The sequence below is a fragment of the Chrysemys picta genome, chromosome 3 (genome assembly GCF_011386835.1).
Source record: "Chrysemys picta bellii isolate R12L10 chromosome 3, ASM1138683v2, whole genome shotgun sequence".
NCBI classification, from domain to species: domain Eukaryota; kingdom Metazoa; phylum Chordata; order Testudines; family Emydidae; genus Chrysemys; species Chrysemys picta.
In genome coordinates, this window is record NC_088793.1 from 92,745,232 (window position 1) to 92,769,157 (window position 23,926).

The window sequence follows — 23,926 nt, forward strand, 5'->3', positions numbered from 1 at the left end:
TTTAGCTTGAATGATAACTCATCTATAAATGTGTTCCACAAGAATGTTGTTCCATATTCTCTGTTCACTGTTTGCTATTCTTCATTATAAAGTCTATCATTCACTCAGAGCAGAAATAGTATGTGACTCAGACAACCAATCACACACTACAAATGCTAAATAACCAATACTGAATGGTCAATTTGAAGAGTCTGAACAATCCATAGACTGAAAATTTTATTTGACCTTGACAAATAACCAATAGATCTACAGAATTCATGATGAATTTGCAAATATGTGAACAGAAAAAATGGGCTAAGTTCCTCAGATAACTTATTCACAATGAATAACTCAATTAGCTCCAGTATTGTGATAATCAGTATAAACTATCATACAGTGTGAAGGAACTTCTAATTGTTTTTATGGTATGGCTGAGGGAGTGAGAGAATATTCTCTACATAGTCCTAATTGTATTCAAGTTATGTATGAACACTTGAAAAGAATAGAGAGAAGAGATTAACTATGACTAATATGCTGAAACAGAGGAAAAGAAAATTGAGGATGAATATCTGGAAAGTATTCCTAACAGTGAGTTCTATTAAACTGCTGAAGATTTTCCCCATCACTTACAAGGGGTGGAAGTGTCGTCACTTACATGGCTTAACATTAGACTGGACTAATAGCTCTTCCATTGCAAGGAACAAAGCTGCACTGGTAGAAGGGATCTGTCCAGATAGGTCATTATCAGTCTTGAAATGTTGGAAAATCTGAAAATATAATCTCCCACCCTCTTGACCAAATATTGTGCATGTGTGTCCTTTCTGATTACTTTTTCTATACCAGCAGCAGTTTGTTTAGCTAACTGGCAATATTAGTGTTGTTGCATTCATAAAGATTAAAGGTTAGAAGTGCTGCAGTATTCCATGTGAAGATGAAGATTTTAAATGCTAGAGCTATTAAAAGAAACAGCTCCTTATAGCTTTGTGATACAAGATTAGTTGTTCATGTAGCTGTTACCCTGTATGTTTTATTAATAGCTGTTCACCACCATAACACTGTGTATAGATAAAAAGCTCCTCCTTCAACTAATATTTTACCAGAAGAAAGGGATGAGATCATATTGGGAAATTCTAAATACTGTAGCATGACAGAAGCATTTGGGATTATTCTACAGAGCAGTAACAAAATTATCATTGAAAACAACAATGTAACTCTTTGAAAAGAGTGTTTCATCAGAGGTTAACTGTATTGACAGCTTCTGTGATTCAACTAGCATTTTTCTATGAGATAAAGCCCTCTTAAAATTTTCAGATATTGCCTGATTGCCACTAGAAAAATGGTTGTCAATAAATAGGCTCATTTTCTAAGTCTGAGTGGCAATTTTCCCATTACTCTACCATATGGATAAAGTACTTGCTGTCTTGTATTGTGCTGGCTGTAAGAAAGCAGAATTTGGACCAAGATTAATGAAATCACCAAAATATTTGTCTTAGTGGACATTTTATTGACATCTCTAAATGAGCCTGCCAGAGCCTCTTTTCCAAAATCATGAGTTTTTGGCCATATTCATAACTCCAGGGTTGACAGTAGCTCTAAGGACTGGGTTGATCAGGCTGGGGCTCAAAGCAGAGATTAAGCCATAACTGGATGAGGCACTACCCACTCCTGAAAGAGTGGTGGTGACTTTGGAAATGAGCTGGGGCCTTCCTGTAGATCACACAAACTGTGGCGGGTGCCACTCACCTCTACTCTCCCTCCCCCCCCAAAGGGTAGGAACAGCATTCTGAATTGGCCAGTGTCTAAGGCTGATTTAAAACTGCATGGTCAAGGGGAATGTGACCATATCATTAAAATAAAGTATCACATACGTTTGAGATGGGTAATTGACACAGTTTAATTACTGCCCAGTGCTCTGAATGTCAAAGTGAAGAAATACAATGAATTTCAGGTAAACTCTGGGAATAACATTGATGTTCTTAAGGTTACTCTTTATATCTCTAAAGTCTGATTAGCTGTCTGGTCTGGATGATTGTGCAGACTCAAGCCCATTAACTAATGCCCAAGGGAGATAGAGGGGATAAGACCTGGTATGGTCTTTCAATTCCCCGATTGACCCTGACTGGCAGTGTTAAACTTATTAGGGGTTGTCACTGAGCCTAGAGAACCAGAAGATCGACCCTATGCCAAGTGGAAGAGTTTCTGAGCAGAGAGGGTGGCATATATGTGCGTGCATGTCTATGCGCGTGTGTGTGCATGCATATCTATGTATGTTTGTATATTTTGTTACTCATATATTCCATTAGTATGAATATGTAAAATATTTGAATATAGATTCTACACAAATGCAAGTGCAAAGAGGACTTGCATATTGCATCCAGCAGGAGCTGGTGATATGCATACAGAAACAATCTGATACAGTACACTGTGTATGGAATACAGCTCACATGGCTAAGTAACATTGTGAGGTCAATTCTGATCATATTCCAGTAGGGAAGAGAAATCCATATTGAAGTGGGAATGCTCACAAAGCATGACTGACCGAAATATTTGAAATAAGAGTCCTTAAAAAGAAACCCACTGTTTGACAGTTCATATTAGCCACATCTATGACTATAATGTTCTCATCTCTGTTTTGCATAAATATCTGTTTTGAAAGGATTTCATGCTTCTCTTGACATAATTTCACATGCAGATTGGTGACATGCAATATGGAACCTTTAATATGCCATTCCAAAGCAGACCATAATAAAAAATGGCAGGAGATTGTCAGAAAGGAAAACAAATGTTGTATAATAAGGTGTTTTATACCTCATAGAAATGGGTGTGTGGCATACAAAAAGTCAATCTAACGAGTTCTACCTTTTTTTTTTTTTTTTTTTAGTCTCTGTTTATATTGCCAGACCTGGCTCTTAGCAGCATAAAAGCACCTGTGTGGTGGTAGGCTGCTGAGGCACACTCAGGGCTGGCCCACAACATTTTGGCACCTGAGGCGGGGAGCTCAAATGACGCCCGCATGCCCCCTCGCTTGGGCCAAAACTTTGAAAGGTCTCAATTCTGCCTTCTTCCTGTTCTACTGCTCTCATGGTACTGCTCTGCTATCTACCTCAATAAAGGAGAACTAACAACTTAAAATGCCTTATTCAAAATTTTTAAGTAACACTTAACTTTCAAACGCCTGAACAGCAAATGTAACTTTTCTTGTCTGCATACTAAACACTGGCGTTTTTATCTGTTTGAATAATCAAAGTGGTGCTTTCCATGCCTTCTTGGTTGCAAAGATTTGAACTGCTTCCTGAAGGTTCACAGTCTGGGCCAGCTCATGCTCTATTGAGATGGTTGCAAGGCTGACCAGCCTCTCCTATGTCATTGTGGAGCATAGATGTGTTTTTATTAACTTCAGCTTGGAGAAGCTGCATTCTCCACTGGCAACTGTTACAGGAAGTGTTGGAAGTATGTGCAGAGCAACAAAAGCATTTGGAAAGAGGGTGGTCATCTTATTTGTGCACATATATTCCAGAACAGCCTTTGGAGTTGATCCTGCTGAAATGTATCTTAAAAGGCTTTTCAGTTCATCACCTAAATCACTCGCATCAATATTGCGTGTCATCATATGTCAACACTGTCTCTAGTGCTCAGCATTGCTGGTGTAGGTCGTCTTCAGGTATAGTGAGGAGTTCTGGAATATCATACAACATCCCAAATATACTGCTGTGTTCCTTGAGCTGCATGAAAGTTCAACTGACTGTATTACACAATCTAGCACCTAATTAAATAATTCAACTTTGAATTGTTGTTTGGGGTCTCTTATGGGATTATCCCATGCCTCGTAATCAAAATGTCGTCTTCTTCTTTGGTGACTCTTGTATTCTTGAATGGGTGGGAAAATAGCTTAAGTGAGAAGTTCCTCTGCCAACTTCTGTGCACTCTTCAGAATGTTTTGAAATCCTTCATCTGACCAGTAAGACTGTAGGCATGACTTTCCTTTGTCCAGTTGTTCCATTGCGCCAGATATATCAAGGTCAACACCTTGGAGTCTCTTACAACATTTATTTCAAACAGTATGTCATGCCACAGCACTAAGCCACACATATATTTGAAGTTATGGATGTTTCTGGTGATTCCATTTCCCTCTGCCACTGGTCTCCCACAAACAGTTCCTGTCATAGCATTGTCCTCCATAATGGCAACTGTGGCATCATCTATCTTCCCAATTTGGTGTTTGATAGGCTTTATCACCTCCACTCGACTTTCCCATCATGTGGCACTCAGTGGTTTCAGTGTCAGAGAGGATGTTCTCAGACATTGCTTCAAAATTTGCCATTGATGAGTTGATGCAGAGAAAAATATAGATGCTTTGAATTACATTAAAAAAATTTCAGCAGCCTCACTAGAAGCTGATGCTGCATCACTGACCACCAAATTTAATGAATGAGAACTACATGGGACAAAAAAAGCTCGAGAGTTTAACTCTCAGATCTGTGTCTTCACTCCTCTGTTCTTTCCTCTCATGTTGGCACTATTATCATAGCCCTGACCTCTGTCAGCTATCGCAATTCCCGTATCTTCCAGCTTTTTAAGAAGCACATTTGTCATACCAGCTCCTGTAGTATCATCAATGTCAATAAATTCTAGAAAATGCTCTCTGACAGTCACCATTGCAGGGACATTTTCACTAGGTTCTGTTTTAATGGTGCATTTTGTAACAAGTCATTTGTTCCATTTGGCTGATGTCAGGTGTGCAGTCCAGAATATCTTGCTGACTTCAGATCTGCCACAATCTTCTGTTTGACTTTTGTTGCCAGTAACTGTATGATCTCACTTTGAATTGTTTTTTCCAAGGTAGTGGTGTGTGTACGTTTCCTGGGTGATTCTTCTTAGATGTTCCTGGAGTACAGCATCAAACTCCGCCATCAGCTCCACAATTTTAAGGAAGTTTCCATTGTTTGGCACATACAGCTGATCTGAAGTGCCACACAGTGCTAGGTTTTGTGTAGCAAGCACTCTCACAATGGCAATGAGCCTTTTCAGAACATTTTGCCAGTAAAGAGACTCTGATGCAATCTTCTCTCGATGCTGATCATCTATGTGGCCTTTAACCTTAGTCTCATCTCAAGCTCTTTCCATCTATGGAATGCTCTCTGGTGATTTGCTGCCTTCTCATGGCATGCCAGATTTCTAGCCAGATTTTCAGTCCTTTATTCCTGTAGAACCCAATGTGGTTGGAACATTGGTCTGGAAGAGTTTGCAACAAAAACAGTATGCAGCATTCTGGGTTTTTGAGTACATAAACCATGGCCTCTCCATTTTGTCACCATTGGGGATTTCATGCCAGTAATGTGTTGGATGGAAACTTCTATTTTCATTGTCTTTGGGGAACATGAAGTTTTTCCACTTGCTGTGGCCCATGCAGTACAAGGAAGTCCCTCAGGCTACTATTCAAGTGGGTCCACATCCTGGATCATCTAGACTTAAGGAACTAAACTCAGCCGCAGCTGTTACTTGTGCCTCCACCACGCTCTTCTCTGAACTACACTTTTCTTCAGGAATATGCATGGTTACATCCATTTGAGATGGGGATATGGATGCTGCAGTAGCTGCCAGGTCACCTGCACTTTAACTGGAAGATCAGGCATCTCCTCACCACTTACAACCTCACTGGGGCCAGAAGACTCACCGTGAACATTTGTGTCTATGTATCTCAGGAGAGCTCCTTCCTGCTTAGATAGAAAAGCTTCCTTTGCTTGCTTGCTTTTTCTGAATGCTACCTTGGAGGGGTGTTTTTTTGTTTTTGTTCCCCCCCCCACTCATGACTGGTGTTCTGTGCCAGCTATAGTGGCTCTCAACACTCAATTGAAGGGGACAAATAAGCAGGCAGGTAGCAGGGCCTGAGTGAGGGAAGATATCAGAGTTTTAAGCGCCTAACTGGCTCCTACTACTTCAGTTGACTGCCTGTTCTTCTCAAGTATCAAGGGGTAGCAGAGTTAATCTGGATCTGTAAAAGCAGCAAAGCGTCCCGTGGCACCTTATAGACTAACAGACGTATTGGAGCATGAGCTTTCGTGAGTGGTTGCATCCGAAGAAGTGGGTATTCACCCATGAAAGCTCATTCTCCAATACGTCTATTAGTCTATAAGGTGCCACAGGACTCTTTGCTGTTTGTTCTCCTCAAGTGGGTTCAGGGAAGCAGCACGAAACAGGAAGCTCCCTGAGGAGCTGTTGTTAATCAGTCCGGACTCCTGGGGGGTGCTAGAGAGGTACATAAGAGGCTCCTCCTCCTCCTCTCTCTCCCTGCAGCTCCTGCTGCTTTCTGTTATTCCCTCTCACCTTTTCTCCTGCCTGCTTGTTATGTCTCTTGTGCCCTCCTTCCTCCAGCAGAGCACTCGGCTATCTCTGTGCATCTAGAGCAGAGAGAATACATATGCACCAGCAGCAAACACAATTTTCTACAGTCTGGGTCCTAGTGGCGCCCCCCCACACAGTCTGGTACCTGAGGCAGCCACCTCAGTTCGTCTCATGGTAAGGCCAGCCCTGGGCACACTTCTGATGTTTTGGAAAGACAGGAGACCAAAGGTCGTCTGTCTCTCACTAGATTAATAGATTCTGAGGCCTGAAGGGACCACCCCCTGTATAGCACAGGCTATAGAACTTCCCCAAAATAATTCTTAGAGCAGATGTTTTAGAAAAAAATCAAATTGTCAGTGATGGAGAATCCACCAGGACCCTTGGTTAATTGAACCTATTGTTAATTACTTTCATCGTTAAAAATGTAAGCCTTATTTCCAGTTTGTCTAGCTTCACTTCCATCTGATCATGTAATATCCTCTGCTAGATTGAAGAGCCCATAACACTGGTCTACAATTTTTGAGAAGTCGTCTGCTTCAGAGATAAAATGTGCTATGTATTTTGATGTGCTGAATTCAAATATGACAATTAAAACAACTGATTGGCTACTGTTTCTAAGATATTTAAGTTTTTACATTTTATGTCTATGTATATTGTGTAGATAGTAGAGTTTTAATCATAAATTGTAAACCTAGGTCTTTTCATGTGTTTATGGTTGCTTCACATGATAATATTTCACCTGTCCTGTTTATGTAACACTTTAAAAATCAGCAAAAGGGTTATAAATACAATTTATTATGAAACAAAAGGCAAAAAACTATTATGTACATAGTTTAGTCCTATTCAGCGTCTACTCGGCGCTTCTTGGCTTGTCTCTTGTATTCATTAAATGGAGCATCTCTTGTCACTGTCCAGCAATAGTCTGCAAGCAATTGATGGGCTCCATTTGCCCTGATAGCGTTTCTCCATTGTTGCAATGTCCTGGTGAAATCGCTCGCCGTGCTCGTTGCTCACTGCTCCGCAGTTCGGTGGAAAAAAATCTAGATGAGAGTGCAAAAAATGTATCTTTAGTGACATGTTGCAACCAAGGCTTCTGTATGCCTTGAAGAGGTTTTGTCTGCTTTGTTGTTTCCGAGAAAATTTATTGCCACTAACTGGACATGCCGTCTTTTCCTTGCCACGCAGTGGCATGGTCAAATGCATCATCTCGAAGTTCACGAATCTGAGGACCAACAAAGACACCTTCCTTTATCTTAGCTTCACTTAACCTTGGAAATTTTCCACTGAGGTACTTGAGAGCTGCTTGTGCTTTTTGTCAATTGCCTTGACAAAGTTCTTCATCAGACCCAGCTTGATGTGTAAGGGCGGTAACAAAATCTTCCTTGATTCAACAAGTGTTGGATGCTGAACACTTTTCCTCCCAGGCTCCAATGACTGTCAGAGTGGCCAGACTTTCTTGACGTAGTGGGAAGCTCTTGCACGACTATCCCATTAGCAGAGAAAACATCGGTACTTTGTGTATCCAGTTTGCAGACCAAGCAAGAAAGCAACAACCTTCAAATCGCCACGAAGCTGCCACTGATGTTGGTCATAGTTTATGCACCTCAAAAGTTGTTTCATGGTGTCATAGGTTTCCTTCACATGGACTGCATGACCGACTGGAATTGATGGCAAAACATTGCCATTATGCAGTAAAACAGCTTTAAGACTCGTCTTCGAGGAATCAATGAACAGTCTCCACTCATCTGGATCGTGAACGAGGTTGAGGGCTGCCATCACACCATCAATGTTGTTGCAGGCTACAGGTTCACCTTCCATGAAGAAGAATGGGACAAGATCCTTTTGACGGTCACGGAACATGGAAACCCTAACATCACCTGCCAGGAGATTCCACTGCTGTAGTCTGGAGCCCAACAGCTCTGCCTTACTCTTGGGTAGTTCCAAATCCCTGACAAGGTCATTCAGTTCACCTTGTGTTATGAGGTGTGGTTCACAGGAGGAGGATGGGAGAAAATGTGGGTCCTGTGACATTGATGGTTCAGGACCAGAAGTTTCATCCTCTTCCTCTTCTGACTCAAGTGAGAATGATTCTGGTGCATCAGGAACTGGCAGTCCTTCTCCGTGGGGTACTGGGCGTATAGCTGATGGAATGTTTGGATAATGCACAGTCCACTTTTTCTTCTTTGACACACCTTTCCCAACTGGAGGCACCATGCAGAAGTAACAATTGCTGGTATGATCTGTTGGCTCGCTCCAAAGCATTGGCACTGCAAAAGGCATAGATTTCCTTTTCCTGTTCAACCACTGGCGAAGATTTGTTGCACAAGTGTTGCAGCATATGTGTGGGGCCCACCTCTTGTCCTGATCTCCAATTTTGCAGCCAAAATAAAGGTGATAGGCTTTCTTAACCATAGTGGTTATACTGCGCTTTTGTGATGCAAAAGTCACTTCACCACAAACATAGCAGAAGTTATCTGCACTGTTCACACAAGTACGAGGCATCTCTGCTCACTTTGGCTAAACAGAAACGTGTCCCTTTGCAAAATCAAACACTGACAAATAAGAGGGCATGACACTGTATGATTTTTAGAGCTGATATAGGGCAATTTGTTCAGCAGAGTGATGTAAGCTTCGTTATGATTGCATCATCTGTGACTTCTAGGAATAACATGATGCAATTCATATCATGTATGACGCAATACCAGCTTCAGCTTGCATCATTCATTGTTTTGCCTAAAAAGCAAGTCCAAACCCAGTCATAGATTTATTCATAGATCCAGTCAAAGATGTATTTTAGTCATTTCTGGTTTAAATTGAGATCCCTTCCCTTTATAACTCACTTATCCTCCCCCATTCCCAAGTCAAGGGTCATATGCTATTGGATCAGAATATATCTTGAAAACTAGAGCCAATCAACAATTTTAAGCATCATTTCCATTCTCAGTGACCCAGAATTAGTAAAGTTTGACTACATTTATTTCAGAAGTATTTTGGCTGTAGAGCAGTGTTTATTATTTTAAGCAATAACAGGCTATGTCCAAACGAGTACAAATATATAGGGCTTTTTTCCAAAAAGCTCTATTTTAAGGCTGTTTTGATTTACCAGATTTCTGTGTCCTAGTTCCCAACCCACTTGGTTATTTCAAAGATAAGATTATTCCTACTTTACCCTATCAAAAGATAACACTGGGCTCAGTGACTCTATGTGCTGTACCATGAAAATAAAGTGGATATATTCTCCTGTCGCAATAGCAAAATCAACTTCACTTCTCTCTTCTCATGTTTTACTAGTAACCAGTAATCAGCTTCACTGCAAATCAAAATTTAGATCCGTATTTTACGCACACTTGATTAAAATCACGCAAATATAGTAGGGGAGAGGGAAAGCAAAAGTGATTGTGTAATTGGCAAAGGGATATCCATTCATCATGTTTTCAGGGTGGAGGGAGTTGTTTCCAAGGCAGTAAGGGCTCCTTTGCTAACTAACCACATTGCCTCATTTTGTTTTTTTACTTATAGGCTTTGCTGTGATGCTCATCACCGTAGTATCTGAACATCTCACAAACATTAATTAAATTTCCATCTGTCTTTCTAGGCAAGGACAACCATGATACAAAGATACAGAAAAGGGCAACAAAAATGCTTTGGGGTATGGAACAGCTTCCATATGAGGAGTGATTAATAAGACAGGGACTTTTCAGCTTGGAAAAAGAGATGGCTAAGGGAGGATATCATAGAGGTCTATAAAATCATGACTGGTGTGGAGAAAGTAAATAAGGAAGTGTTATTTATTCCTTCTCATAACACAAGAGCTAAGGGTGACCAAATGAAATGAATAGGCAGCAGGTTTAAAACAAACATAAGGAAGTATTTTTCACATAACATACAGGCCAAGACTATAACAGGGTTCATAAAAGAACTAGATAAGATAAGGCAGAGCAGGGGGGTGTCCCTAACCTCTGCTGGCCAGAACCTGGGAATATTGAACAGGGATGGCTCACTTGATTACCTGTTCTGTTCATTCCCTCTGCAGCATCTGGCATTGGCCACTGTTGGATGACAGAAAACTGAGCTAGATCGTCTGACCTAGTACGGCTGTTCTTAGGATTTCAATTATTTCTAACGATCAACTGCAAAAATTCAGCCCAGTACCGATAAAACAGTCTACTTTTCCTTTAACTTACTCTGAATCGTACATGTCATGTACAATATATAAATTGTTTGCTGAATTCCACTAATTAATGAACTTTGGAAATTAAAAAGAGTCCAACTTTATTGACTTGGTGAGCCAAAGTTTTTTCTGTTTCATGCAACTCAACTGAAGCCAAGGGGGCTGCACAAGTGTCAGTGGGGGGGAACATAGTGCAAGTGTGCACATAGGCCAACATAAGAGGATATAAGAGATTTTTCTCTCAAAAAGAAAATCAAGAGCCAGATCAGTAGCATCAATTGTATTCAAAATGGTAAGCTGGATAATAAGTATCCTAATAGCTTTTCAATTTACTAATCAGGCATCTAAGACATGTATGTTGCAATGCAATACTTCCATGGTAGTCAGATGTCATGTGACAGAGCAAGAGGGAGCTATTCTGCTCAGTTACTACATCTGCTCTTGGAATGCAGTTTTCCCCCTCTCCACATTGTTCTTTTGGACTAAGGGGTGTGGGGAGATGATCCCATCTATACACTTGCTCCACCAAACCACTGAATTAATTTCAGCATGCTGAAAGGCAGCTATGGCCTGGGTCAAAACAAGGCCAACCATATGTACAAAGGAGGAAAGGTGGGATTCAGCACCCCCTCCTCACAAGAGCTGTCTGCTCCCTTTCCCCACCCAGCTTATCAAACCATACAGTCTTCTATTTACATCATTTCTCACAAAGGCAGCTCCTGTCTCTGCTCAGCTGGGTGTGTAGGAAGAATTTTTTGTTAACCCAGTAACATGCCTAAACCACTGCCCACAGCTGGAATACCAATTGTTATGTTTATTGCTGAAAGCAACTAAAATGAGGCCTTCCGGAAGCCTTAGCACAAATAACTAACCAAGAGGGGAGGGGGAAGTGAATGACCACGAAGAGTAAACATGACCCTGTGCCCTCCTGACTTGAGCTTTTTCCAAAGCATGCAGTTTTGCAAGATGGAAAGTCTGGCAATAGTTAACCAGTTATATTTCACATAGCAATAGTTAACGGATGGGAAATTCCCTGCCTGACAGGCTGGAAAACTCAACAGCTGAGCAGAAGTTAAGTGTGAAGTTTTTTTGATGAACAAGCTATGTGATACTAACAAATTGGGTATAAAAAGAGGAAGAAATCTGTCTCGGTGGACACTTGAGCTCCTCTCAAGTTCTCCTGCAGACAGAAAGTTGGCCATTGGACATCTCCAGTTATCTTCTGGAGGCCTCCTCAAGATCCTAGGTAAATATGAATCTGGGGGTAATTTGAGATGACCTACTAATCTGTTACGGACATGTGCAAGTGCTGGAGACTAAATGTAGCAGCTTTGAGTGAAAACACTTTTGTTTGCCTGCTTGCGTCCACTATTTATTGGCCAGAAGGCCGTGTCCCCATTGATTTATTTCCTGCCATCACCTTGCAAAAAGTAAAGTTACCAAGAGCTTTGAGTTCGGCAAAATCCCAGGTAACAGGTGAAGCAATAGTAGAGTGGTGGGGTAAGAAGGGAGGCTTGGTGGTTAGACACTGCTTGGATAACAAAGCGATTTGGGACAGGATTTGATAAGTGAGCAAGACTGTCCGAGTATGCTAATAAGGAGCTCTATGCAGTTGCCTACTTAGCCCCAGCCTAACGCTGCACCTAATTCAAAACACTGGATGGGGGAAGCCCTTTTGCTTTGGACCTCAGAGCAATGGGAAATAGGTTGAGTTCCACTTCCAGAAAACTCAGAAATACCACAGGCTAGCATGAACCACTTATTCACCTTACTTACGTTAACTAGAGAACCCCTATGACCTTTACAACCCTCAACAAATTCAGATAGAATGGGCTATTCCCCTCAATACAATTTTTAATTCACAACCCATAGCTTATATTGGCAATCAAATCCCTAGAATCTGCAAGAGTAACAGCACATTGGTAGTTGACTGTGGATGTTGATTGCCCAAACCCAGATTCTGGTTAGCCAGCTGGAGCTTTTACTGTTATTTATATTATTCATATTACAATAGTGACCCAAGGCCCCACTGAGGATTACAGTCCCATAGTGCTAGGCACTATACAAATACATAGATAGACATGACCCCTGCCACAAAGAGCATATGAGTCAATGTACAGCAAGTGGATGCAGAAAACAGCAAAAGCAAAGTGAAAAGGGAGACCAAAGGTAATGAGGTACCAGCAGTGAGCTTTACTGTAGTAGCAACAAGCCACACCAGCGTGAGAGTTATTAGACTATGGTCAGACTTCTTAGGACAATGAAGACTGAGATCAAAGGTGCTCTCTGTCTCGCGTAATACATCAGAAGCTTGCTCCAAGTAGCCTACTAATGCACAGTTCCTTCTATGCTGCTGAGGGCCAGATCTGGCAATTTATTCTGTTTATAAGAGACAGATCTAACTAGATGAACTTTTTTTCTATGCCATACACCAGCTGCTCTAAGGTATAAACCACATAACAGGTTATTTTACCTCTATATTTGGCACTGGAGTGACCGCTGCTGGAATACTATGTCCATTTCTGGTGCTCACAATTCAAGGCTATTGATACATTGGAGAGAGTTCAGAGTTGAGCCACGAGAATGATTAAAGGATTAGAAAGCATGCCTTATAGTAATAAGCTAAATAGATGGAGCTCCTTGGGGTCTAACAAAGAAGGTTAAGGGGTTGCTTGATTACAATCTAAGTACCTACATGGGGAACAAATATTTAATAACACTGCTCTACAGCCAAAATGCTTCTGAAATAAATGTAGTCAAACTTTATTAATTCTGGGTCACTGAGAACGAAAATGATGCTTAAAATTGTTGATTGGCTCTAGTTTTCAAGATATGCTATTGGGTCAGTATATACGACCCTTGACTTGGGAATGGCGGAGGATAAGTGAGTTATAAAGGGAAGGGATCTCAATTTAAACCAGAAATGACTAAAATACATCTTTGACTGGGTCTATGAATAAATCTATGACTGGGTTTGGACAGTACTTGCTTTTTAGGCAAAACAATGAATGATGCAAGCTGAAGCTGGTATTGCGTCATACATGATATGAATTGCATCATGTTATTCCTAGAAGTCATGGATGATGCAATCATAACCAAGCTTATATCACTCTGCTGAACAAATTGCCCTATATCAGCTTTAGAAATCATACAGTGTCGTGCTCTCTTATGTCAGTGTTTGATTTTGCAAAGGGACACATTTCTGTTTAGTCAAAGTGAGCAGAGATGCCTCGTACTTGTGTGAACAGTGCAGATAACTTCTGCTATGTTTGTGGTGAAGTGACTTTTGCATCACAAAAGCGCAGTATAACCACTATGGTTAAGAAAGCCTATCACCTTTATTTTGGCTGTAAAATTGGAGATCAGGACAAGAGGTGGGCCCCACACATATGCTGCAACACTTGTGCAACAAATCTTCGCCAGTGGTTGAAAAGGAAAAGGAAATCTATGCCTTTTGCAGTGTCAATGCTTTGGAGCAAGCCAACAGATCATACCAGCAATTGTTACTTCTGCATGGTGCCTCCAGTTGGGAAAGGTGTGTCAAAGAAGAAAAAGTGGACTGTGCATTATCCAAACATTCCATCATCTATACGCCCAGTACCCCACAGAGAAGGACTGCCCGTTCCTGATGCACCAGAATCATTCTCACTTGAGTCAGACGAGGAAGAGGATGAAACTTCTGGTCCTGAACCATCAATGTCACAGGACCCACATTTTCTCCCATCCTCCTCCTGTGAACCACACCTCATAACACAAGGTGAACTGAATGACCTTGTCAGGGATTTGGAACTACCCAAGAGTAAGGCAGAGCTGTTGGGCTCCAGACTACAGCAGTGGAATCTCCTGGCAGGTGATGTTAGGGTTTCCACGTTCCATGACCGTCAAAAGGATCTTTTGGGGGGAGGGATAGCTCAGTGGTTTGAGCATTGGCCTGCTAAACCCAGGGTTGTGAGTTCAATCCTTGAGGGGGCCACTTGGGGATCTGGGGCAAAATCAGTACTTGGTCCTGCTAGTGAAGGCAGGGGGCTGGACTCGATGACCTTCAAGGTCCCTTCCAGTTCTAGGAGATGGGATATTTCCATTAATTAAAAATAAAAAATAAAAAATTAATTAAAAATTAATTAATCTTGTCCCATTCTTCTTCATGGAAGGTGATCTTGTAGCCTGCAACAACATCGATGGTGTGATGGCAGCCCTCAACCTCGTTCATGATCCAGATGAGTGGAGACTGTTCATTGATTCATCGAAGACGAGTCTTAAAGCTGTTTTACTGCATAATGGCAATGTTTTGCCATCAATTCCAGTTGGCCATGCAGTCCATATGAAGTAAACCTATGACAACATGAAACAACTTTTGAGGTGCATAAACTATGACCAACTACAGTGGCAACTTTGTGACGATTTGAAGGTTGTTGCTCTCTTGCATGGTCTGCAGACTGGATACACAAAGTACTGCTGTTTTCTCTGCGAATGGGATAGTTGTGCAAGAGATTCCCACTACATCAAGAAAGATTGGCCACTCCGACAGTCATTGGAGCCTGGGAGGAAAAGTGTTCAGCATCCACCACTTGTTGAATCAAGGAAGATTTTGTTACCACCCTTACACATCAAGCTGGGTCTGATGTAGAACTTTGTCAAGGCCATTGACAAAACACAAGCAGCTTTCAAGTACCTCCATGGAAAATTTCCAAAGTTAAGTGAAGCTAAGATAAAGGAAGGTGTCTTTGTTGGTCGTCAGATTCGTGAACTTCTTCGAGATGATGCATTTGACCATGCACTGCGTGGCAAGGAAAAGATGGCATGGAAAGCCTTCCAGTTAGTGGCAATAAATTTTCTCGGAAACAACAAGGCAGACAACTACAGGTTGTTGGTGGAAAACCTCCTCAAGGCATACAAAAGCCTTGGTTGCAACATTTCACTAAAGATACACCTTTTGCTGTCTCCTCTAGATTTTTTTTCCACCGAACTGCGGAGCAGTGAGCGACGAGCACGGCAAGCAATTTCACTAGGACATTGCAACAATGGAGAAACGCTATCAGGGCAAATGTAGCCCATCAATGCTTGCAGACTATTGTTGGACAGTGACAAGAGAAGCTCCATTTAATGAATACAAGAGACAAGCCAAGAAGTGCCGAGTGGACACCGAATAGGACTAAACTATGTACATAATAGTTTGCCTTTTGTTTCATAATAAATTTTATTTATATAACCCTTTTGCTGATTTTTGAAGAGTTACATAAACAGGACAGGTGAAATATTATCATGTAAAGCAACCATAAACACATAAAAAGACCTAGGTTTACAATTTATGATTAAAACTCTATCATCTACACCATATACATAGACATAAAATGTAAAAACTTAAATATCTTAGAAACAGTAGCCAATCAGTTGTTTGAATTGTCATATTTGAATTCAGCACATCAAAATACATAATAAATAGCACAATTTATCTCTGAAGCAGACGACTTCTCAAAAATTGTAGACCAGTGTAATTAAGTTGCTAGCGTGTCTTTAACAAGAGCATTTGTTAAAGCTGTGCTGTTACCTCAGACTTTAAACATCCCCATACATCATAGCAATGACTCTTTAAACTACTGTCTCTATTCACTGATGTGATAATTTAAAAGTTTAGCTATCCTTTCTGTATTTTAATTTTGGTCAAGGCACATCTCCCAAATATTTGGAGAAGGCAAATCCTTAATGTCAAACCTTCTTCTAGTTTAACAGAATAATTTAATGGCTCTCTTTGTGTATTTGTTGTTCCCTCCCTTAGCAATCTGCAAATGCTTATTCTGATTTAAAAATCAGCTTATCATGTTTCTAACAAACTTCTGTTGATCACAGAATTGAGTAATTTCTTCTACAGTGACAGACTAACGCTTATATTTATTTTGGCACATATTTTCAGTATTTACCCTCCCTGCTGCGCAAATATACAGAGAGCTACTGTGGAGGAAGATCCCATTTTTCATATGCATGTGTTTGAAAAAGTCACATCCCAACCAGTGGAAATACCATTAGGAAATGTTTGCTGAGGTAATTGATAAAGGCAGAATGGTCTCAGTAAGATATTAGTATGCAAGTCTGGTAGAACAGACAGGCAAAAATGGACTACACATTGCAATAGTGTTAGAAATCACCACTGTTAGGTTTCTTGCCCAGGGGCTAATAATTACTGTGGAAGGTGCTTAAGTGCAGTTTGTTGATACAAAGCATTTGTGGGTCCCCCTAATTTCCGAGTGAATGGAACAGCATTCAAAGAAACCCCTTTTTAGTGCATCAATGTGGCATATTGAGCAGGTCGGTGATCCAGAGCACAGTAGCTCTCCTGTCTTTCAAAATCTTAATTAACAGAATATTCAGAACACAAGTTGTGCAGCAGGGTCACTGGAAGTACAGAAAGCTGGACCTACTGGTGCAACAAAACCAAGGCAGCCTGAGGTTGTTTGGTTTTGTGTGGCACTGTGCTTGTTGAGAGCAAAGAATGGCTTAGTGGTTGAGGACCTGGGAGATGAGCCAGGAACTCCTGAATTTAATCCTGGCGCTGGCACACATTTTCTCTGTGGATTTGTGAAGGTCAACTTCAGTTTTTCTGTCTGTAGAATGGGAATAATGCCCACCTCATATGGTTGGGAGGATGAATTTGTCAATGCTTGTACAGATCTTGGAAGATGAAAAGGGCGATTTAATAGCTCTGTATTGTTAAGCTACCTTGCATCTTGCTCTGCACACCTGGATTCATGCTCCTAGATTTTTTTTTCAAGTGTTTACAAAGTGTAATGTGCCAATTTATACAAAGTAAATTAATGCATGCTGAAGAAGAAGAGGGAAACACATTGACATGGGTTTTCTGTCTATTCTGAGGGCATGTTCATTTACAATAATATACGTCAGAGAAAACAACTGGATTTTTTTTAAAAAGACTTTGTGTTCAAGTAAGCAAATAGGGCCTGACATTCTAGATTTTCATTCAAATCTTTTGTTGACTTTCCCCTGTTGTGGGGTTTTTTAATGGAATAATATGTGAAAATGAGTTTCTCAGATGTAGCCACATTGTTTCAGCTATTTTTTTTTTAAATGTACCAGCAAATACTGTCCAATTCTTCTCCATCCTCTTGGGCTCCCAGTCACCTCTCTCTGATCCCTCTGTCTTGATGTTGCCTGACTGCATGCTGGCTTTTTTCTGGCATTGTTGCCTCCCCCATTGCTTTTAATAAACAGCTTTCCTTACAATGTCCCTACCAATTCTAGCCTCACTGCTTCATTCCCACCATATATCTAGCCCTGACTTGTCTTTTATTGCTGTCCCACAATGGCTAGTTCTGAAACTCACTGTGATGCCAAACTTAAGAAAAAGGAGTGAGATGTTTTTCCTTTAGAAGAGGTGATTGACACACTTGCATTTTAATCATAAATAATGAGAAATGTAAAACCCTGTGTGGAATATTGACTTGATTTACTTATCCCTTCCCTCTCTCCCCCACACCTCCCCCCCCCTTGTTTTTTTGGGTAGTGCTCTGATTCTCTTTTTGCTTACATTTACAGTTTAAGGGCCCGAGCCAAAGCCCATTGAAGTCAGTGGTAGTCTTTTACTTCAATGATGGTTTTTTGTATTAGACCCTACATGAGGTACAAAAGGGATGAGTTACTATAAATTCAGCTTGGAATTCAGTTATTTTTGAGCTTTAATGGGAAGTGATGGATCTAGTGCGCAGTGCTTTTTAATGTCTCCAGGCCAGGATGTCTCATGACTGAATTTCCTATTCAGTGGTGGCATCCAGGAAGCTACTAGATTTGCTTTGCATCCTTTTGATCCATCCTCTTGAGAGCCAAGTAAGGAGGTCTGAGTGTAAGCAGCTTTTTTGAGGCCTTGTTTTGGTCAGAGGTTGCCAGATAGGGAACAAGTGAGTTTGGAGCCAAGTATTTTGGATTGAGAATGTCTTTGGAAGCAGAGTTTTGAATAGCCCGGTGTTTGTGATTGGTTTGTATCCACTCACCTGTTTCACAGTGACTGTGATCCTCTAACATGATTTTCCATGATAAGTAGTAAATATTTTCAAGCTTTATCTTGTTCTTTATTTGTAACCGTGGAAGGCAGGCTTCCCTATTTATTTTCTTGTTTGTACATATTAATTTGTAAATTATGGAGCAAAGATGACATGACTTATTGGAGATGATCACTACCAAAAATTCTCTGCTGCTGTCCAAAATACATGGAAGACTTTATCTTTTATGAGAAAGAGATGGGCTCGTGATTGAGAGCGGCTAAAAGGAGAGGCAGAGTTTACCTATTACAACTGGCTGATATAAGCTGACATGTGTGACATGCTCTGTTAGATTCAAATAGTTTTGAAAAATGCTGGTTAGATCTCCTTATCTTTTAACAGAATAATAATAATAGAATGTGGTGATGTGATAGCCCTGGGATAAATAGCAGTGGGCCAGATTCTGCAGCCTGTTACTTAGTCAATGGGAGCTTGCAATGAAAAAAGGACTGCATGTTTTTTTCAGTCCTGGTACTAGGAAGGGGTGAACCCATTTGGATAAAACATTTAACTTGAATCTTTTGAAAGTCAAACCAAACTGAACATACATTTTAAAGTTCAAAAAAAGATTTAAAAAAAATCAAAGCATTTATGTTTGGAATGACCAATGTTTCCCAAGAGAAACTTACAGTATTTGCCTCAGTATTTCTGACCTGATTGAAACCAGGAAATCTGTAAATCTCCCAAGATTTCACAAGCAAAATGATATAAGTAAACTTCAGTTTAGCATCTGCACTATTATTGGGTGTTTAAGTGAACTAACAGAAGCTCCACATTTGCAGAGCATCTCCCAAAGTAATGTAGAATTGAGTTTCCTAACATCACCCATAGAATATTGGGGGAATGGATGTAAGATTAGCAGCAAAATTGTCCTTTTTAGAGTTTGCTAACATGTTTAACAGTTCAAATTACAGAAACATAATGTACAGGAAACACTGGTATTCAGAAGAAGGAAATGCTTCAGAAGAAGAGAAAATTGTCTATTGTACACCTAGCTAGTTGTGTAATGCTTTACATTGGGGGTGTACAGCATTGCAAACTTCCTAACTACCACAGGCAATCAGATTATGCCTTGAAGCCTAAGGTTCAATTAATCTTATTTGTAGTTACATAAGCTAAAATGTTATTAGTTCTCATAAAATTGATCCACAGTGCTTGAATCTCTGCCCTCCAATTAATATTACTTTAAAAAAAAAGTATTTACATAAAAATGCTTAGGTAGCATGACCAGAACCCATTTTTTCCCTAAAACTTGGCACACAATCAACACCTAGAAATGAAGAAACTCAAAACACAGGTATATGTGTTTTCACAATTTACTAATCAAACAAATTTTGTGGTGTTTCTGCCATTCTAAATGACTGATACTATAGTTCCAACATGGCAGGTGCCACTTTTTCTTCTTTCGTCTGTGTGACAGCTTTTTGGGCCTGATCATTTAAGATGCTGAATTCCTCCAAGAGGCACTCAACATCCTGAATTTCATCCTTCATTCAAAATCATCTTCTCAACTCTCAACTTCTCTACTCCCCAGAGGTACTCAATACCTTGCCGGATGGGGCTCTTGTTGTATAACCCAATTTTGTGCTATTTTCAGACAAACTTTTCTATTAAGTATAATACTGTGGTGATCTTTCAGATTCATGGAAAGTAATAATCAGGGCTGCAGGCAAAAAGAAGAATTAGGAGTATCTTCTACCCATAAACAGTAGCTCTCCAGCCCTATCTCACTTTGTCTCTGCATCCATTTGATGTTTTTTCTTCTACCCTCATCTTTGTTCTTAGTGGTTTTGTTTTTCTCCCACCCTTTCTTCTGCAGTTTCTTTGGTTTGTCTCTCGAGTATGTCTACTCTGCAATTAAAAACCTGTGGCTGGCCCATACCAGCTGGCTCGGTCTCAGGGCTTGGACTGTGGGGCTGTTTCACTGCAACGTAGACTTCTGGGCTTAGGCTGCAGCCTGGGCTCTGGGACCGTCCCACTGCACAGGGTCCCAGAGTCCGGGCTCCAGCTCAAGCCCAGAAGTCTACACTGCAATGAAACAGCACCACAGCCTGAGCCAGCTGGCATGGACCAGCCACGGGTTTTTAATTGCAGTGTAGATATACCCTTTGTGTCTGTCTCTCCCCTCCCCATCCCATCCCCCCCCCCTTTTTTTTTTTTTTTTTTTTTTTACAGCTCCTTCCCAGTATAATTGTCCCCACTCGTAGGGGTTGCTGGAGCATTATAGAAGAACAGACTCTTTCAGATACTTGGTAGTGTGCCGGGTTCACCATGTCTCATAAGCAAACACTGAAGTGACTTCAATTGATAGGCTGTATTGTGTTCCCCATAAGCACTCTCAGACCCCTGGCTCAAACAAAAACATTATTTACTAGGATTGGCTAGAAGGAAAGGTTGCAAATTACAACAAAAGATAGGATTTACTACACCCTGTGCAGCTCCTCAGGCCTATCATTACTATTTATTTATTCATTCGTTATTATCATAGCATGTAGGAACCCCTGTCATGGCTCAGGACCTCATTATGCTAGGAACTGCACAAACACAGAACCAAAAGAGTTTATAACCTAGTGCCTGGGATACTAGAATTCTAGTCCATCCCCCTTTAGTAGGCAATTAGGGATCAGCCTGTAGGCCCCACTGGCCACTGTTTAGTCTGTCTAGTTGTGGGTCCCTCCACGTTGGCCATTTGTCATCAGATGTAATGGTTTTTCAAGTCTCCTGCTGGCAGACTGGTCCACATGTGGGCAATCAGACCCCACCCATAGTCCCCGTTCATGCTTTAGGCCTGACTTAATACATGGTCCAGTCTCCACATTGCTGAGCTAGAATTGATATGCAAACTAGACACAATCAACTCCGGTTTGAATAAGGACTGGGAATGGCTGAGCCATTACAAACATTGAATCTATCTCCCCTTGTAAGTATTCTCACACTTCTTATCAAACTGTCTGTACTGGGCTATCTTGATTATCACTTCAAAAGTTTTTTTTCTCTTAATTAATTGGCCTCTCAGAGTTGGTAAGACAACTCCCACCTGTTTATGCTCTCTGTATGTGTATATATATATCTCCTCAATATATGTTCCATTCTATATGCATCCGAAGAAGTGGGCTGTAGTCCATGAAAGCTTATGCTCTAATAAATTTGTTAGTCTCTAAGGTGCCACAAGTACTCCTGTTCTTCTTTTTGCAGATACAGACTAACACGGCTGCTACTCTGAAATCTTCTCTCACAGGCTGACTGCTGCTGCTGGGTCTCTATTAAGCAAGCACCCTTTGTGGAACAGACTGTTTTTACAGTGCATCTCTGCTGGCCTGGGGAGGGGACTGGGTCTGCTCCCTCTCTCCTGCTGACTGTGGTGGGGTGAGATGTGTTACAAATCTGTTCAGCAGATTCATCAGACCAGATTGCTATCCCGTTTCGCTAACTTCATTTCTGCCTCCTTCTCTTTGTCCTCCACACTGTTTTGCCCATCCGCCCCTGTTGTTTCCCTCCCTCCTGTTCCCCTGCCATTCTCATCAGGGTGCCAGGGTGGCTAGGGACTCCTCTGGGCTTCTCTGAGCTTCCTTATGCTCTATTTAGGAAAACACTAGATGAGTGCATCTCTTGGGATAAGACTTGCTGCTGGTGTTCTTAGGCTGAGAATCTCAGTAGCATTAACAAGTACTACTGCTGCATCTAGTCAGACTTGGTTTGGGGACCTTCTTCACTGAGCTTACACTAGCAAATAACTACCACCAGAGCCACAAGTGGAAACAGCCAGAGCAATGAGAGAACACGGTTGAACTGAAATTTCAGGAGACAAGCTCCTGCTTCTTGTTGCAATCATACCTGAGTCTTCGCTCTGGTTCAGCCTCGAACCTGAACCCTACTCAAAATCTAATTCAACCACAGCAGCAAACACCATCTCCTCAACACAATGTTAATGCTTTAAATCAGGGGTTGGCAACCTTTCAGAAGTGCTGTGCCGAGTCTTCATTTAATCACTCTAATTTAAGGTTTTGCGTGCCAGTAATACATTTTAAAGAGGTGTTTTTAGAAGGTGTCTTTCTATAAGTCTATAATATATAACTAAACTATTGTTGTATGTAAAGTAAATAAGGTTTTTAAAATGTTTAAGAAGCTTCATTTAAAATTAAATTAAAATGCAGAGCCTCCCGGACTGGTGGCCAGGACCCAGGCAATGGGAGTGCCACTGAAAATCAGCTTGCGTGCCGCCTTTGGCATGCGTGCCATAGGTTGCCTACCCCTGCTTTATAACTGTATACCATTCATTTAAGCAGAAGTAGAGCTACATCACAATATTACACATACTGATGTATACAGTTGACTTTTTGCATGAACACATTAATTCTAGATTATTTTAATAACCACTTGTTTTTAGGGGCACAACCTAGTATGTCCCTGGACAAAATAGAGCTGAGTGCTTCTCATGTTTCAGTACAAGTACTTTTCTTTGGTTTATTGGATATTCTCTATGCATAGGGCCAAGGTGCATCAGGAGAAGAAAAATACAGGATGTTATAGTAAAGGAAAGTTGGCTGTCAGTGACAGTTTCCTGCAGATTGCCAATCTAGCATAATTCATCCCGGAAGACCCCCCCAGTTTTGTCGTCTTATTACATCTGCTTATAGCTCTATATATTTATTTTTAAATTGAGGTTTACATTTTGGGAAATACTGTATAAGTCAAAGAAAAGTGCATAATGTTGAACCCTCTTAAGGAAGTTCTTTTTCTCAAAGCAACTTCACAATGGACCAAATTATACCTTTCAGTGATCATATCTGACTCCCATTTACTTCAGTAATAGGTGTATGCACGTCTGAGGATGGAATGTGGCTCTATTAGTGAACAATTTCTATACCTGAAAAGTTTGTACATTTATAATGCAGTGGTGGGCAAACTGTGGCCCATAAGCTGCATGTGGCCCGTCAGGGTAATCCACTGGTGGGCCACGAGACAGTTTGTTTACATTGACCATCCACAGGCATGGCCGCCCACAGCTCCCAGTGGCCGTGGTTCACCGTTCCTGGCCAATGGGAGCTGTGGGAAGTGGTGAGGATTATAATGCATTGAAACAGTGAGACTTTTGATCTACTTCTTTATAAATATACCTTAACATGTGGGTTCCACTATATCTACACTAGTATGAGGGAAAGGAATCATTTTAAAACACTATTAGGCTGAATGCAGATTGAGAATTGAAAGGTGGATAAGGAACTATTTAAAGGGGAGACTACAAGAAGTCACACTGAAAGGTGAACTGTCAGGCTAGAGGAGGTTACTAGTGGAGTTCCTCAGAGATCAGTCTTGGGACCAATTTTATTTAACATTTTTATTACTGATCTTGGCACAGAAAGTGGGAGTGTGCAAATAAAATTTG

At 40.9% G+C, this 23,926-nt stretch overlaps 1 long non-coding RNA gene across 1 annotated transcript in view; it reads left to right on the plus strand.

Annotated features, from left to right (window-relative positions):
- Positions 1-11,523: 11,523 nt before the first annotated feature.
- Positions 11,524-23,926, plus strand: part of LOC135982331 (uncharacterized) — a 92,613-nt gene continuing 80,210 nt past the window's right edge. Inside the window, exon 1 of the long non-coding RNA XR_010599614.1 lies at positions 11,524-11,738. This is a non-coding gene — a long non-coding RNA (uncharacterized LOC135982331). The remainder of the gene's footprint in view (positions 11,739-23,926) is intronic.